General features: G+C 41.6%; 1 pseudogene across 1 annotated transcript in view; it reads right to left on the bottom strand.

Moving 5' to 3' along the window:
* Positions 1-3,009, bottom strand: part of LOC18426814 (tubulin gamma-1 chain-like) — a 30,690-nt pseudogene extending 27,681 nt beyond the window's left edge. The window contains exons 1-2 of the transcript XR_016046162.1: positions 2,833-3,009; positions 1,421-1,621 (exon numbers count right to left, since the gene is read on the bottom strand). The product of XR_016046162.1 is annotated as a tubulin gamma-1 chain-like (transcript). The remainder of the gene's footprint in view (positions 1-1,420; positions 1,622-2,832) is intronic.
* Positions 3,010-18,414: the final 15,405 nt, after the last annotated feature.

The following is an 18,414-nucleotide window of genomic DNA, read 5'->3' as shown; positions in this document are numbered from 1 at the left end:
TTTTAAGCAAGATTGGAACTTGAACAATTCCTTGAAGTTTTGTTTGAAGTTCAATTTTTTTATCAAACACGAAACTTGAACAGTATTAAGAAGTTCTAAACTTCTAGGAAGACAATTCCTGTTATCAAATAGGCCCTAAACGTCACATTATGGAACCTACCACCCTGACCACTCAAACCTAGAGTTCATTCCACAGGTAGGAATAATGTATTTAAGGAGTAATCAAATAGGAATTTAATATTTCTTTTGCTATTAATTTATTTGGTACTTTATTATTACTTAAGCGAGCAGGTCATTCACTTAGTTTTGAAGGGGTGAGGTCATCATTTACCTAGTTTTAGTTTTCATTTTAAATTGGAGAACACATAAGAGTCCTAAACTGGTGGGATTTGGTGAGGATGTACATTCGAAGTTAGATAGAGATGGGAACTATATTATTTTAGGTACTATTGTGCTGTTGGAAGTGGGATTCTTCAGACTTTAAGAAGAAGTATACTCACGTTTTCCTTGAAGAACATGAACATGGTACACTGATTCTGTCTCTTGTTTCATGCGTTCTAGTTTTGTGTTTTGGTGGATGAAAGTTTCTTCTTTTTATACTCTCTTTTCTCTGACGACTTTGCTACACCAAGGACTGGAATAGATTTGTTTAACATGGAAAATAAGGTACAAACTAGAACAGACACATCTCGCATAGATCCTCCAACCCAAAATGGATCTCAGTTGATAAGACAAACCAAGCAACAAAGACTTGACAAATAGAAGATTGCCTTCCATAGTGGGATCAAATTAGTTTGCAAAATACTAGGTGTTTAACACAAACTGCATAAGAAACTTCTATGCAAATTGGTCATGGCCAACACAAGGGCAAAATTGCATAAGTGCAAAAGCATAAGCTTCTCCAAATGTTCCTGGCTGTGAGAAACCCAAAACCAAGGTAGTTTGGTTCTATTAATGTGTTATACATATTTTATAATTGATGTGATAAGGCATATAACTCCAAAGATTTACAGGAATCTGATACATGATGGCAATTGCCATTAGATAACTATACATGATGGCAATTGCCATTAGATAAGTATATCTCACTAACAAATATATAAGAACCTTCTTCCTGTAAATAAAACACAAGTCACGATAAGGTTTGAACTTTGAATTTTGAAATGTATCAATTGATAGAATTGGATTTCATCAACCAATTTTAATTTATACAAAACACACAAGAGAAGAAATTCTTCTAAAAGATGACAGTTGCCATGAAAATCAATGATATCTAATGACAAACTTTTAATCATGTTCAGTGCCAGAACACATCAGCATCATCTGGTAAGTCAACGATTTTTCCAAGAAGAAGTAGAAAAGAGAATTCCATAATGGAAAAAAGAAAGACATTAAGAAACTGAACTACCATATCACAAACCTGATGATAACCACTTGCCCAATTATTTCCAGCACCTCCTCCATGGTCTGAGACGTATATGTTTTCATGATTGTAAAGATTTCAATATTCACTATTTTGGATACCATTGATAACTCTAGGCTCCAAATCCATCAAAAGGGCTCGAGGTATGTAATGTTCATCATCAGCTTGATAGAAAAACACATCTTTCCTATCACCACCCTGCAGCATTTATACCTAGTTAACCCCAAAATATACAACAGACTGAAAGCAGCAAGTCACACCCATAACAAATAACAATCAGATGTCAAAAATAAAATTAGAAGATTTCCCACAACCTAGTGCATAAAAGAGGTAACTATTTTATAAAAACAAATAGATAAACTCATCAAAGAAATTTCAAGAAATGCCCCTCAAACACAGAAACTGCATGCATGTTTTTGGTAGTTTTGACCACCAAACAACAAATGAGGATACTGCATCAGATTAGAAATGACAATACTGCATGCTTTTTGTCAGATACTGACTTATCTGTCAAAAGGACATGATAGATGGAGCAACTATTGATACTAACAAAGGAGAAATGTAAAAATGTAAAAGTTCTCTTTAATACTAATTGATGAATGAAAATGTAAAAAATCACCTATTATATGCCATTACAACTACAATATTAAAAAACAAAAAAAATGTAGATTGAACCACCAAACCCGAAATATCTTATCTTCGATTCAACTTACATATCATAACAAGAAGGTCCATCTGGAAAAATATATCTAAAATTTAAGATGTTGTAAGCATGGTGGCTTAAATAGGACATGCTTCGCCTATCTTACAGCCTGTGTCAATGTCATTATGTGGTCGAAACCTTAAGGGAGCTACTCTTTTTCTTTTTCTTTTTTCTTTTGTTCTGAGCAAAGGTGACTGCGTATATTTGAGTATAATAGATATGATGTTTGCTTATATAGTTGGGTGATGAATTTGAAGGAAGCTACAACTTATTAAGTTAGTGAGTACTTCCCTCCAGAATCTTGATTCAGAGGGTTCAGTTCCAATTTATCAAAAGAAATCAGATCATGTAGGCAACTTACTTAGTAGTAGATAATTAACAATAAAAACAGAAAATAAAAAAACAAAATTCATCGCATAAAAGGGTAACACTGATTTTCTCAAACTTCATGAAAAATTCCTCAAAATTACAATTGAAGTAAAGGAAACCATCAAATTCCACATTCCAAAAAGGAGTGATTAATCTATTGAAAAACTAAAAAATTTAAGATGCATATGGATTTAATCAAATGTGACTTGAGGTATGCTGTAATTTCATTGAACAGAGCTTGAAAAAACTTCATTAGTTCGTTTAAACTATAACAAGTAGTGAGCAAATTACAGAAGAGAGAGAAAGATGAGCGTAGAGAGAGAGAGAGAGCACTGGCCTGTGTAGCAAAGTCTTCGAGGATTCCATCTTTGCTGATGCCGTGCTCAAGGCACAGCTGCTTCCAAAATTACATGCCAATCTGGTTCCCACATTGCCCCACTTGGAGGGTGATGATCTCTCTAGGCATTTCCTCTCTCTCACTCTCTCTGGATTCTCAGAGTCACCCTTCCCTGTCACTGCCTATGCTTGAGTGAGTTCCTCTTTTCCACCTCTCTCTACTATGAGAGAAGTCTCTCATTGCGTACACTGAAAATGAAATAGAATTCTAGAAGGACAGGGAAAAAACAAACCCCGAAGACTTCCATCTTAAGACGGATGCAAAGCGGAAAGTATTTTGTGCGTCACGGGAAAGCAATCCCTACGATCGCGTACCCCCCCCGACGCATTAAACATACTTTTTAAGGTGGATCATCCATCTTAAGATAAGATGTAAAGTGGTGGTCTGATCCTTCAAAAAAAAGAAAAAAAAAAAATCTAAAAGTTTAAAAGTTGTTGTTTATTTATTTTTACATATTAATGATATTAATGATTTCCATGTTAAAAATTATATATTTTCAAAAAAAAAAAAAGTCCAAACCTGTCTTAAAAAAAGAATCATAAGGTGATGCATATCTACATATGAGTCCCTAGAATTGTAAAAACCGTGCGCATATACAAGAGGTCCCCTAAAAGCACCATATCCCATCATTTAGGAAAACAGTCATGAGAATTCAGTCACATAGAAGTTAAGAAGACACGTGGCCTTTTATAGCCTTGACACTATGAAATTATTGAACTAAAACATATTTATAATGTATATCCTAGCTAGAGCAATTTCTCCACTCTAGCCGGAGGTTTGATGTGATAAGAAAATAATATGGAAATAATAAAAAAAAAAAAAAAAAAGTTGAAATAATATATCATCTCTGAAGGTCTGCAAGAGAATCCATCCCAAAAAAAAAATCTTCACAACACCAAATTTTAATTCAATTCTCATTCATTGATTTACAATAAAGGGAAATCTCCAGTTAAATAAACTAAAAAAAGAAGATAAACAATAACTAAAAAACAAGACCTTTTTTTCTAATGTGCATGGACTTTCCCTATCTCCCTATCTTCTCTCTCTTCATCCCTTATTTTCTCTCTCCTCATGTCATCCCCTATTTTCTCTCTCCTCAAGTATTAAAAGATTTGGATTCAAAAAAGATAGTGATTTGGGTGGTTCCAACATGATAACTTCCCACCTTCTAAAAATCATCTTTCAGAAAATATCTATATCATCTCTTCTCACGATTTTAGCTAATCAAGAACTCTCTAAAAAAAACAAATGTTGCCTACATTGTTGAAAGATAGATATCGCTAATAAAATCTATCTAAATCCTTTTTACCCTATTTAAGACCAACAGTTTAGTCAATCCCCACATCTCACCCAATACGAGAAAAAGGCTTAACGCCCCTACTATGTAGCCCATAAAAATTCCTAACCAATAAAAATAAAAAAAAAATAGAAATTTGAGTTTTCACCATGATCTATTGGACAAAAACTTACTTTCAATTTTTTTTTTATCTTTTGCCAGTCGGTAATTTTTCCTTTCCCACTACAAAGTTGGGATTGTTGAACTTGTTCCCCACCAAGCTGCAACATACCCGCAAAGCTTGGTAGCAACAAGTTTAACCTTACATTCTTTTGGCAATTCACTCCATTCAAAATAATTCTCAATTGCACTTAACCAATCAATAAAAGCTTCGATGTGAAGCTTACCATGAAATTCTAGGAGATTGACTTTAATACCAAAACCTCATGGTCGCTCTATAGGACACGGATATGGCCTGTAATCTTCGTTACGCTTGAAATCAACACCTTGGGGTTGTTGTTTGACTACTGGTGCAAGGTCAATGTAGCTGCGAGCACCTTCTTCACGAAGAACATTGTTCTCCAACTGTTGCAACCTCTGATCCAATCGTTGCATCCCTTGATTCATCTTATGTACTTCAGTTCGAACATCCTCTAGGGCTTTAGTCAAATTTTCCGTAGCTTGTCCCCAAATATCATCCATAGCTTCCTTGATTAGCTTTTGGTGGCATTGCCAAAATAAAAAAACTCAATCTCCAGATCTTTCTTGCTTTGATACCAATTGATGTAAGGAGAAAATAACACGAGAGCAAAAAAAATTGAAAAATAAAAAATTGAGATAATATACCATCTCTCAAGGTCTGCAAGGGAATCCAACCCAAACATGATATCTTCACTTATTCAATTCTCATTCACTGATTTACAATGAATAGAGATCTCCGTTTAAATAGACTAAAACTCAAAAAAAGACCTCTCTCTCTCTAATGTGTACGGACTTTCCCTCTCTCCCTATCTTCTCTTTCTTTATACATGTAACTCAATAGGTCTAAGCAGTCTAAGACTTTGATCCTTGTCTAGATTCACTAAAACCCTTTAGCAATAGGCATAAGGTCAAACTTGGGAAGGTTTGTACGTTCAACCCTTATCAGGGCCAAATATATGCTCAGTGGCAGGTAGCTAGGAGGAAGAGATATTCTCACATGGGGTTGGTCGGACCTGGTTCTCGGTGGGTCGGGACGAGAACCCTCTCTCAGACAACCGCTGGGTCGCTCGCACGAGGAGATGAGGGTGCAGACCGTTGATGCGCACTGATGCATGGGGCTACTATGAGTGGATAGGCACCAATAATGAGAGAGATTTTCAACGGCGGGGATCCTTTGAGGAGCTAACCTTGCCGCTTGGGGTTTGGGGGACGCGTCCGAGCCGTTAGCCTTTTTAGAACAATTACGAGGCCCTCCGACTGTTTGCCAGTGCAGTTTGGACAAAGACTCTCTTCAGGCTCGCAACCTCTCTACTCTCTCTCTCTCTCTCTCTCTCTGCTGCTTGGGACCGGTATGGGATCCGGTTGTTCCTCCATATGATTATGGCCTCGAGGGGGTTGCTTGGGCGAGGGAGGGGTGTGAAAGAACCCGAAGGTTGGTGCCTGTGGGTTCACTAGTGTCTGCGTGTCTGTTGGCGACACGAGTAGCTGCGCGGGGCAGACAATGTGTTGCATAAAAGGGGGGGGGGAGAGAGAGAGAAGTAGAGAGTGACCCGGTTTAGGAGAGAGAAAGGAGGAGTTCATGCACTCAGGGTATTTTCTTTCTGTCAAAGTTTTCTCTCTCCTCTCAGTGGAACTAAGGACTCAAAAGCCAATGATAAACGTAATGCCTCTGTTTTATAATGGGTAAATACCCTGCTCAAAGGATTTTTCCAGCCTTATTTACAAATGACTTAAGCCTGCGTATATAGAGGATTCACCAAACATGGGAGAATGCTAAAAAACAAAGCTTAATTACAATTTAAGAAATTGAGAATAAATCCCGAAATTAAGTGCAATGACCAAAATGTCCCCGAGATCATTTCCGCTAATGACGAAGCCGTCCTTGCATGCAAGTTGTTCTGCTATGGCCAAATCTAAGAAGCTTTTTGTGCAACTTGCGGCGATTGTTCAAATGGTTTGTGAGCATATCTTCAATATCCTTTCGACTCTGAGCATTTTAATGCCCTTTAGTCGTGTTGTGGTGGCTAGTTCCCATGGGGTGGAAGTCTAGCCAGATTTGTGAACTTTGTTTGCCAATGCAGTTCGACTCGTGATATTCTGGCTCTTAGCTCTGCTTGCAAACGAGAGAGGACATAGTCATAGTCATTTTGCACCAAGTTTGGGTTGATTCTGTTCTGGTTTGCGTTTTTGCCTAATTTGGGAGGTCACGGAAATGAGGAAACGAGGTATTTCGGCAACAGGGTAGATTTACTTCTTCTGTGAATTGAGAACCTGCATTGATCGGACCTTGAATTAAATGCAAGAGTTATACCAGTTTGTAGCTCTTTGTGAGGTAGTTGCATTGAACTCGTTCCCATGGTGATGTCGGTGCTAGGTCTCACTGACTGACATAAGAGGAGAGAGAAAAACAGTTGGTGTTAGGTCTCACCGACTGACAAAAGAAAGAGAGAAAACTAGTCGACGCTAGGTCTCGTCGACTGACAGAAGAAGAGAGAGAAAACCAGTCGGTGCTAGGTCTCATTGATTAACAGAAAATGAGAGAAAACCAGACAGCGTTAGGTCTCACCGATTGACTAAAGAAGAGAGAGAAAATCAGTCAGCGATAGGTTTCGTTAACAGATAGAAGAAAAAGAAAACCAACCACTGCTAGGCCCCATCAGTTGTGACAGAAGAAAGAGAGAACCAACCGGTGCTAGGCCTCATCATTTGCGTTAGAAGAGGAAGGATAGAGATAGATATGAGAAGAAAAGAGAGAAAAGGATAGAGACGAGAAGAGAGGAGAGAGAGAGATAGAGATGAGAAGAGAGGAGAGAAAAATAGATAGAGATGAGAAGAGAGGAGGAGAGAGAAAAAGATAGAGATGAGAAGAGAGGAGAGAGAAAGTGATAGAGATGAGAAGAGAGGAGAGAGAAAGAGATGAGAAGAGAGGAGAGAGAAAGAGATAGAGATGAGAAGAGAGGAGGAGAGAGAAAGAGATAGAGATGAGAAGAGAGGAGGAGAGAGAAAGAGATAGAGATGAGAAGAGAGGAGAGAGAAAGAGATAGAGATGATAAGCAAGGATGAGAGAAAGAAGGGAGGAGAGAAAGGGGATAGAGATGATAAGGAAGGATGAGAGAAAGAAGGGAGGAGAGAAAGGGGAGAGGAGAGAGAAAGAGGGAAGTAGAGAGAAAGTTACCTGCCTGAAAGGTACCGACCCTTTTCTATTCTCTTCTCTCTCTCTCCCTAAGACACACCCACAAACTCAAGAAAAAATCAAAATTTTATTGATTGATTTGGGGTTAACGGAGTTTTGGTCTCAAAAGAGAAAGACTTTTTTTTAAAGAGGTAGGATTCCCAACCAACCCACCTGAACTATGCTCTCTTCCTTATGGATCGGGGCAGAATTGAACATTGAACTGCAGGAATCTGGTGTCGGCTTATCCATTATTCCCAATGCTCCCCGCGGTCGATCAAACGGGAGAGACGAGCTTTTTTCCAACTAAACCTTGAATTGATTTATCAATTCCAAAATTGCCTTTGTCCCAGCAAGAAAGCCGCAGCAACGGCTTTCGCGCTAGCGTGCTCACTTTTTATCGGCCAAAAAAATAGTTAGCCGCTTAGGCTTTAGCGCTAACGCTCTTCCTAAGCTGCTTTACCCAGAGCAAGAAAGCCGCAACGGCTTTCAGGCGCCGCGCTCTCTCCCGAGAAAGAAAGCCAAAACGGATTTCGCGCTAGCGCGGTCTCCCTTTGCTGCTTATGCTGCTTTTGCCGCTTGGTGTAGTTTTCTCCCCTTCTGCTCTTTACACTCTTTTTTTTTTTCTTTTGTCATTCTAGGGACCCAAGTTTCTTAGCTTAGCGCAAACCATCCATGCTGGGAGAAGCGTTGCACACTAAGCAGTTAAGCTGAGTAGTTATAGGAGTGACTATATATCAAAACTCTTTTGAGTGTAGAGCCGATGTCGTGCGGGACTAACCTATGCACGTGCTTGATCTCGATGCGGGCTTGTATATCTAAGCAGCATCTATTCACTCACAGAATGTCAGCTCCCTTTACCCTAGTTCACCTTTGCTTATCAGGTATGTTGGCCAAGCTACGAATGGCCAAAAGGCTTTACCTGCAAATCTGGTAAGTAAAGATGAAGCTATGCTTGCGAAGCCAAAACTTCTTTGTTTAAGAAAATATGTTCCTTCGCGAAGATTTTGCAATTGATCTTGTATACACAGTAAAACAAAAGTTAGAAATTTATCTAGCAAAACATACATCCTGCTTCGACGTGTTGTAACCTTACGTCCAATTAAGCTGCCTTCTCTAAGCTTAAATCCGGCGACGGATTTTCCAGCCCGAGTAAACACTCCTTTCTGGCCTGACAATAAAAAACAAGTTGCAAATGCATTAACTATTCCTTTCTTGTCAAGAATGTAGCTTTTCGAGCTTGTGCTCAATATGATTCGATTTATCTTAAGTAATTGCATAATGTTGTTGCAATTATATAGATTTAAAAAATCTTCCACAACAACATTGCTGTAGTACTTATATATTCGCACTTTTTCCATAAATAGTGACTTGTTTAAATATATGTTTGCGCAAGCGAAGCTTGCGCATATTGGTGAAGCGCTAGCGGAGGCGTCGCTTGCTCGCGTACGCGAGCAAGCTATAAGAGCTGCTACACCAAAAGGCCAAGCTAGAAAATTACAGTAAGCAAAAGTGTCTAAGAGTGTAGCTACAACTTTGTAGCTATACAAGGGGGCTTACAGCCCCCTGCACCGTTGAGGCCGCTAACCGCTAGCGATTACTATCAAAGCCTTGGCGCAAGCAAAAGCTTGCGCCTTGCCAAAAGGCTTCATTCACCTTGTTTTGGCAATTGTGCTAGCAGTTTGTGCTGCTGTGCCAAGAATAGTATTACACTCGTTCAAAAGACACATATATTATAATATAAAGGGACGTAGCTCTTGTAGCGACTCTCTTAGTCTCTGCTCAAAGTCAGGCTCAGAGGGCCATTGGGGTTTCTTTGGCTTCGAGTTCTTGTGCTTCTTTGAAGAAGGTGGCTTTGCCTTGGCTTTAGCTGCCAAGGCATCATCAACTATTAGGAATCCTGCTGCCTGTGCAAGGGTCTTTCTCAATTGTTTCCGTTGTGTCTTGTTTATATTGATTCCTTCGAATTCTTGATTGAGAGCCTCGAAGTCCGGACTATCAAACTTGTACCTGCAGGAGAAGAGCGGGAATGAGAAGCAGGAGAAGAGGGAGGAGAAGGGTTAGAAGGTGAGGGAATTTTAAGGTCGTTTCCCTCATCAGCCCGATCTGGGCAGCTTTTTACATCATAACCATGGTTGGACGGGTGCACGGGGTCTTTTAGTTCTTTCCCTTGCTTAGACCATTGGGGAGTACTTTTAACATTGTCACCCTCATCAGACGTATGCTGAGTGGGAGATGGCACGGGGACGTCTTCTTGACAGGACAAAGAAGGAAGAAGAATCGTGCCAGGGATGAAGTCTAGGAAAGTTGGCAATGGAGGAAGGGGTCTGAGAAATTCCTACTCAACTGTGGGTTGAGCAGTCTTGTTTCTTCGGCGAGTAGCCCTTGGTGCCCATCGTTTTCTGGTTTTCTAAGGTGATATTTGATTCATCTCGCTGGGTTGGCAAACAACCCTAGCTTGGCGAACTGCTTCTCATTTGAAAGACTTGAGTCTGTTTCGGATACTATCCATGGCTAGGGAATCAAAGGTTCTATAGAGTTTAAGTCATTGATAGGAAGGTCCTGCTTTGGGAGATCTCCTTGCCGCGATGGAGAAGTGACTTGGGGGTCACTTATAGGGAGATTGTAAAACTCCTGACACTCCCCTATTTTCTTTGCGAATATATCAAGGAAACTTGTACATTCTGATAGGTAATGGCCTCTTATCTGATGGTATGGGCATCAACGATCTTCTGTCCCCTGAGCAAGGCGACAAGGTTGCCTCACTTGTTTCAGTGTGACTATGCCTTCCTGAAGCATTATAATGAAGAAGGTATAAAGGATACCGGGCATTTCGTCTTCCTCTTGGATAGTTATAGCATGAGAGGCTTCATCTTCCCCGAAGGCATTCTTTAAGTCTTCAAGCTTTATCAAACCCTTCAAAATCAGGGCCTCGATAATATCCTTCAATGTGTAGCAGTCATCTGTGGGACGATTGATCCTCTGATGGTAGGCACAATAATTCGTGTGAGTGTCAAAGCCAGGTTTCAAGGAATTTTGTTTCCGAAAGCTGGATCATGTTCTGTTCCAATAATAACCGGAACAGCACAGGGACCCATTCCGTCTCGAAGGGGAAGACCTTGTTCTTATGCTTGGTGAAATAATCACCCCAATCAAGGTTGCCTAGTGGGGGAACCCGATTATATGACTGTTGTTGCTTATCAACCTGGGGTATTACCTTTGCTGTGCTTACCCCTTTAGAGAGGTCAAAAGTTTTGGAGGGAGCCTTCTTTGAATTAGCAACCATGACGGCTGCGCTGATTACTCTTTTCTGTTGGCTATCCCGTGCGTTATTTCGAGAGTTACCATTTCCCTGGTTGTTTGCTGAACTTGTAGATGGTTGTCATGTCACACCATGGTGGTGTGATAGACTTTTTATGCAGACTAATTTAGAGATCAGCTCTGACATGGAGGTCGGATTAGAGGCCTCAACATGTAGAGCGAACTCGGGTCACATGTTCCGCACGCAAGTTTGGACTGCTTTCTTCTCAGGCATAGGATTACGATGGCGGGAAGCCAAGTTTCTCCATCTTGATATGAACTGATCTACGGGCTCATCGAGGTCTTGAGTCAGGGTGAGAAGTTTGATGGTTTGAACCTCTCTCTCGACCTCATAGAAGTGTTGATAGAATAGATTCTCCATCTTCTCCCACGTATGCACTGAGTTTGGAGGAAGTCGGGCATACCATTGATATGTTAAGCCATCGAGGGTCTCAACGAACTGTCGAAGAAGAAGTCTCTCGTCAGTCACTATTTCCCGACACGCTGTCTAGAAGGGGGCAATACGCTGGTTTGGGGATGTGGTTCCGTTGAATAACGGAAACTTCCCTTTCTTATAATATGAAGGAAACGAGACCTGATCAATATATGAGGGCTATGGCCTTTGATAAAGTGTCACGCCCTGTATCCCTGGGATTTGTCTGTTCTTGAGGCTATGGGTGACCATAGTGTCAATGTTTATCTGAGAGACGGGATGAGGGACAGAATTGTCTTGTGAGGTAGAAGGAGGGGGTTGACGTAGAAATGCACCATCACAGTGATGGGAATTGACCTCATGGTTAGTCGACTGGCTTGCAGTATTGATACTATTGATCTTTTCCATCATCGCGACCATATCCTCAAACTTGTTCATGCGCTCTTCTTGAGCATCACCGGGCTCGCTTACGACCATTACGCTGACCGTTTCACTATGGAGGTCGGCGTTAGTGGCAACAGAGGACTTGCGGACATACGTGGTAAGTCAGTCAGCAGGGGACCAACATGCCTTGACTGAACTCAACTCTTGTATGCCGATCGTGTTTGGATCGGTACTCGACAGTCTTGAGATCGTGGCTGCTGAGCGGCTGAGTCTTTTTCTACAACAGTAACCATAACGCAATGCTCATGGAGCTCTTCTTCAGGCTTCATTGTCTGAAGGGGGTAGAAGGGATTCAGGTGAAGAGCGTCGTCATAATTGGTTGTTTTGACTGCCTTGGTCACCTCCCTAGTCAAAATTTGCAGGCCTCTATCGTGTTTAGCCTTGAGGTTTTGATAGACGTCTTGATAAAACTGCGATCTAAGTCGCGGCTGGTCAGCTCTTCTTGCACAGGAGCGAGCTGTCTCATCAGGTGCGGCAATGGGTGAGGGCTAGGAGCTGGAGACATCATGGGCTGGGACAGATGAAGGACTCGAACTTCCATCAGGTCGATGTCCCGAGGCCTCTTGTGGGCTCGAGAGACACGACCAAAGTGACGGGGCTGATTCAGGATGGTACTCTTAGGGAAAACCTTCTAATACTAAGGTTGAAGGTTCTTGCTCGATGAAGAAGGAAGGGTCGGAGCAAGGTTGACTCATAAGGAGGCCTAAGTCGAGGGTGAGAGGGCGTTTGTGATGGTGACGCATGTGTGCCCCTTAAAGAAGTGTCATAGGTGACATGGGGGTGAACCCAAGCTCGAGCATGTGGTCTAACATTGTGTTTGCAAGAGAACATGTGTAGGCATGTTCCTTACAGGGTGCGCTTGTGTGTGCAGAGTAGGAGGACAAGAAGGTCGTCTCTGGTGTACTCGGGTTAGAGTGGCTATAACGTTGCCCCGAGCAATGAGATGCACATGAGTAGCGTGCGCAGGACCTAGCCTCAGAAGGTTTGATCTTGGACACAGTCTTGAGGTGACAGAAAGGTTGCCCCAAAGTGTGGCTCGAGTGAGTAACCCATGAGCCTTGTGGTGTATGTGAGGGATGGAGACCGTGGGGTTCCCGCCACGACGTATTGAGCCTCTAGGGATAGAGATCAATGGTGTAGAAATGTGGGGGGTAGCCTTATGACGACCCCTAACAGTAATGGAAAATTTCTTGCCTTTTGCAGAAAGGAACTGGGCAGCCTTCCGGCGTACCTAAAAAACATGACCGGTAAGTGATTTGCCGGTGGCTGAATGCATGTTGTGTAGGGCAACAAAAGTGCTGCCGATGTAGAGCACCTTGGTGGAGTTTCCACCAGAGAGAGAAGATGGGGAGTGAGGGACCTTTAAGTCCCACCTCACACTGGTCCAGGTTAAGACCTGGGAGCTAGACAAGGGGATTTTGCTCAAGAGGATGGTTAGGAATGAAGTCGATGGAACTTGTTCCCTAGGGATGCTCTTGAATACGGGGATAAAAAATCCTTGATTCAGATAAAAGGGTTACCGAACCCGTAAGCCATATATAAAATGTGAAAAGATAATGAAAGTAGATAAGAAAGAAACTAGACAAACAAGAACCATCCGACTAAGGGGTAGTAAGTACTTACTGGAGTCGCCAAGCTGGTTAGGTGCCTCGATCTCACCCTTCAAATCCTCTTGGGATCGGGCGGTGTGCATCTCGAGTTTCGAGGGAGACCCGAGATGTTTTGGGATCACTCTCTCGGGAACCTCATTCGAGAACAAGGGCAGGCGTTACTAACCGGTGAGAGAGGAATTTAAAGGTGGGTGTGAGACTTACTCGGGCTGACTTGCGTTGGCGCCCTCTTAGATCAGGAAGAAAGCCCTCCAGTAATAAAACTGGTTCGGAATCGCCTCCCTTGGCTTGTATTCTTCTGTTTACTGCTTTTCTATAATCACACACATATATGGCAAAGGTTATAAGACAGTGGGTTAGACCTCACCCTTTTCCTCTTTGATGAACGTACACAAGCATGCACATTCAAAAAGAAGAAAGAAAAATAGGGGAGAGATGAATTCGACTAAGCGAGAGGATCAGAGCGATGACTAGGCTGGTGGATAATTGACCCAACATGGTAGTAAAGCGGGTTCGGTAACTAAGACCGGCTCACATGATTACTACTAGAGATCATTACCAACAACGACTAGCTAGGAACGATGGTCAGTCTGTTGTGGCAATAAAGCGAGCCAAGTAATCTTGGCACAACAACATTACGGCTAGACGACATGACTACCACGAGAGGCTAACCTCAATCCCTCTTAGTCAAATGAAGGAATAGTAGAATTAATGCTATGGGAAAAGAATAAGAAGAGAAGAAGGGAAAGAAAGAAGGAGGGAGAAGAAAGGAAGAGAAAAGTATGAAAGACGAGAGGATAAAGGAGAGAGAGAAGGAAGGCATAGTCGGCGTTAGGCTTATCGACTGTGTTTGAAGGAGAGAGAGAAATCCTGTGGGCACTACGTTTCGCTGATTGAACAAAGAGGAGAGAGAAAACCAGTCGACATTAGGCTTCACCGATTGGCAAAAGAGAAGAGAGAAAACCAACCGGTGCTAGTTTTCATCGGTTGTGATAGGAGAAGAGAGAGAAAACCAGTCGATGCTACGTTTCGTCGATTGACAAAAGAAAAGAGAGAAAATCAGTCGATGATAGGTCTTGCCAATTGACAGAAGAGGGGAGAGAAAATTAGTTGGTGCTAAGCCTCACTGACTGACAGATGAGGCAAGAGAAAACCAGTCAATGCTAAGTCATGCCGACTGACAAAAGAAAGAGAGAAAACTCGTTGCCACTAGGTCTCGTCGACTGACAAAAGAAGAGAGAGAAAACCAGTCGGTGCTAGGTCTCACTGACTGACAGAAGAAGAGAGAGAAAACTAGTCGACGCTAGGTCTCACTGACTTGACAAAAGAAGAGAGAAAACCAGTCGACGATAAGTCTCGCTGACTGACAGAAGAAAGAAAAAACCAACCGGTGCTAGGCCTCGCCAGTTGTGATAGAAGAAAGAGAGAACCAACCGGTGCTAGGCCTCACCATTTGCATTAGAAGTGGACAAATGGAGATAGAGATGAGAAGAAAAGAGAGTAAGGATAGTGACGAGAGTAGAGGAGGAGGGAGAAAGAGAAAGAGATAGAGATGAGAAGAGAGGAGGAGAGAGAAAGAGATCGATATGAGAAGAGAGGAGGAGATAGAAAGAGATAGAGATGAGAAGAGAGGAAGAGAGAGATAGAGATGAGAAGAGAGGAGAGAAAGAGATAGAGACAAGAAGAGAGGAGGAGAGAGAAAGAGAAAGAGATGAGATGAGATGAGGGGATGAGAGAAGGAAGGGAGGAGAGAGAAATAAGGGAGGAGAGATAAAAAGGGGGAGGAGAGCGAAACTTACCTGCTTAAAGGGTACTGACCCTTTTTTCTCTCTCCTCTCTCTCACCAAGACGTTCCCACAAACTCAAACAAAAATCATAATTTTATCGATTGATCTAAGAAGAATGAATCTGTCCCCTATACAATGAGGCAGTGCCTGTTTATATAGAATTGGGCTAAAACGTTAGTGTGCGCCAAAAACTACCTAGAATTGAAGATAATTACAACTTAATTGATTTAAAAGAAATTCTAAAAATAGGTGCAAAATGATTATTTTGCCCCTGCCTAACAATGTGTGGAATTCTAGAATAGACCCTGCTGCTGCCCCAAAACTTGCGTGATCTTCCATGGCTGACTCGAGGTCGTTCTGATGCCCATTTGATTGAAAAATTATTAGTTTCTTATAGGGCTCGGCATGACAATCATTTTGATTCCAACTTCGAGCTATGAATCATGTTTTTGGCCCATGATCATGAGACTTGAATCATGGATGAAGCTTGAAAACTTCAGATCGATTGTGTGCTCGTTCTTTGATGTTTCTTTGTGATTTCTTCATTGAATCACACTGCGCATGCCATCACGATCATGTTGCAACGAGCGTAGCTTGATTTTGTGTTCGGATGAAGATTTTGTCATCTTGAGTTTTTTGCCGGAATCTTAACATCCAGCGGCCGAAATTTGCAACAGCTTTGACGCCTTCGTGTGTGAGATCCAATCATTCATCGTACGTGAGGTTTGGACCAGAGATTGTCTTAGATCTCACGCAGCTAATGTAATGGGTTCCGTGCCGATTGGGTATACGAGCGTCGTGATCTGGCTGCTCGAACGAGTTGTTCTGCTGCTGAATCTTCGGTAACTTCCTTCACAGATCAACGACTTTCATTTAGTTTTTCTCTCTGCTCGGGCGTCATTCATGGGCATATCATATATCGAATTGTTCGTCTTGATGAGACGAACATGCTCACTAAATTTTGAAGCGATCTGACTTGGAACGAGTGAGATATAGGCCCCGAAAGTGCCTGCCTGTGACTGTGACAACAACCATCTTTAATAGTGTTGTAGTGCTGGGTGGCCACATGGGAATAGTGTGCGGCCTACCCCTTTTTAGTCTTTTACCCATAACTTTGTTCTGGAATGCTCGATTAAGTCGAAACTTGACCCGTAGGGGTTTTCGACCATGCTGGATCTAATGGTGGTGGTCCCACAGCTGTTTGACGTACCAAAAGTATGCACCTAGTTACAGGGTCCATTTTAGGGTGCTAGAGACGAATTTTGCTAAAGTTGTTTCTTTGTGTTCACTGCCTTAGACATGTCTGATTGTGATGAAACTCGACAGGTGGTCTTTTGAACTATTGATGATGATCTTAACCGATTCTGGGGCCATTCAGAAACTATTGGGAATTTCCACTATTTTGTAGGCTTTTATTGACCTGCTTCCTACCAGAGAGAAAGATCGAGAAGAAGAAGAAAGAGAGAGAATGGAACACACACATTGTTTCCATCGCCATGTGGGTTAGAGAAAGTGAAGGAAGAAGATGACATGCACGGCTCTGCAATTGTCGTACATGTTCATAGAGAAGAAGAGAGAGAAGCTGAGAAAAGAAGAAAGAAAAGAGAGAGAAAGCCAGAGAGAGGTAAAAAAAAAGGAGGAAGATAGAGACGAGAGGAGGAGAGAGAAAGAGCTAAAGACGAGAGGAAGAGAAAGAAAGAGATAGAGAAGAGAGGAGGAGAGAGAAAAATACCTTATCGAAGGGTACCAACTCTTTTCTTTTATCTACTCTCTCTCTCCAAGATGTGTCCACGAACTCAAAGCAAAAGCACAAACTTTATTAATCAATTGAAATTTTGAGGGGGAATCAGGGTAGAGCTTTCTAATGCATTACAATTAAGTTTAGCATGTATTTATAGAATTGGGCCCAACATGGGTGGATGCCCAAAAACTATCTCAATTGATAATAACTACAATTTAATTGAATTAAAATAAATTCTAAAAATGGATGCAAAATGACTGTTTTGCTCCAACTTAACAATTCATGGAATTCCAAAATAGTCCCTACTGCTGCCCTAGAATGTGTGTTATCTTCCATGGATGATCCGGGGTTTTTTTTAGTTCTTGTTTGATCTAAAGATGATTGTTTTCTTCTAGGGGTCGGCATGACAATCGATTGGATACCAACTTCGAGCCATGGATCGTGTTTTTAAGGCAAAATCATGCGATTTGAAATTTTGATGAATCTTGAAGACTTTGGATCGATAATGTGCTCTTTTCTTGATATTTTTTCGTGATTTATTCACTAGGTCACACTAAGCATACCGTCATGATAACGTGGTAACAAACGCAACTTGATTTCATGCCCGGAAGAAGATTTCGCAACTTTTAGGTTATGGTCAGAATCTGAAATTTGGATGTCAGAATTTACAATCACTTTATTGGCTTTGTATGCAAAATCCGACCGTTCATGATGTATGACGTTTAGACCAGAGATAGCCCTAGACCTTGCGCACATGATGGAACTGGTCTCGCATCAATTCGACATGCGAGCACTGTGATTTGGCCGCTCGAGCGAGGCGTGTCGCTGTTGATTTTCCTGCAACTTTTTTCATGGATTAGCAACTTGTCTCTAGCTTTTCTCTGCACTTGGGCGTCGTCACGAGACGTGCCACACATCAAAACGCTTGTCTTTACAAGACAAATGAGCTCACAAAATTTAAACGTGATCTGATTCAGGACAAGTAAGATATGGCCCAAAAATTCGAGGCACAGATATCCAGAAGAAGCCTAGGAGTAATCCTTATATTGACGTTGCAATGATACTACAATGGGATTTATATAGTCCTAAAGTTCACCAAATTATGAGGAAGATGTTCTATGGGCCATCCAATAATCAAGGGTTGAATGATGGAAAGGGAATGCTAGCACCCTTTGCAATGATTGAAACCACAACAACTCAACACACTCAAAAGCAAGGCCTTGGTTACCTGGGGCATGTTATCATACACCCATGGTCGCTCTTTATCGACCAAACCTCCCAAATGATATTATCTCAAGAACTGTCATCCTCACCCTCTTGACCAACTACTGAAGTGGTCATTACTGAAGAACATCTAAAAGAAGCATAAGTTCTCTAAACTTCTAAAAAATCTGAATATTCAAAGGTGAAAAAGGTGAAAAAGGTGAAATAGGAATCCTCACCCATGAAACTATAAGTTGAAGCATTCGAAGTGAATGAATAGACTTCTGATCCCATATTTTCTAATGAGGAGGAGATACAAGATGCTCCAGAAGTGCTGGAAGATGTTGGTCAAGCT

This window comes from Amborella trichopoda, chromosome 1 (genome assembly GCF_054954075.1).
Source record: "Amborella trichopoda isolate Santa Cruz 75 chromosome 1, AtrichopodaSantaCruz75HAP2 v2.0, whole genome shotgun sequence".
In the NCBI taxonomy this organism is placed as follows: Eukaryota; Viridiplantae; Streptophyta; class Magnoliopsida; order Amborellales; family Amborellaceae; genus Amborella; species Amborella trichopoda.
The sequence above is the reverse complement of the archived record's forward strand: the minus strand, read 5'-3'. Positions and strand labels throughout refer to the sequence as shown.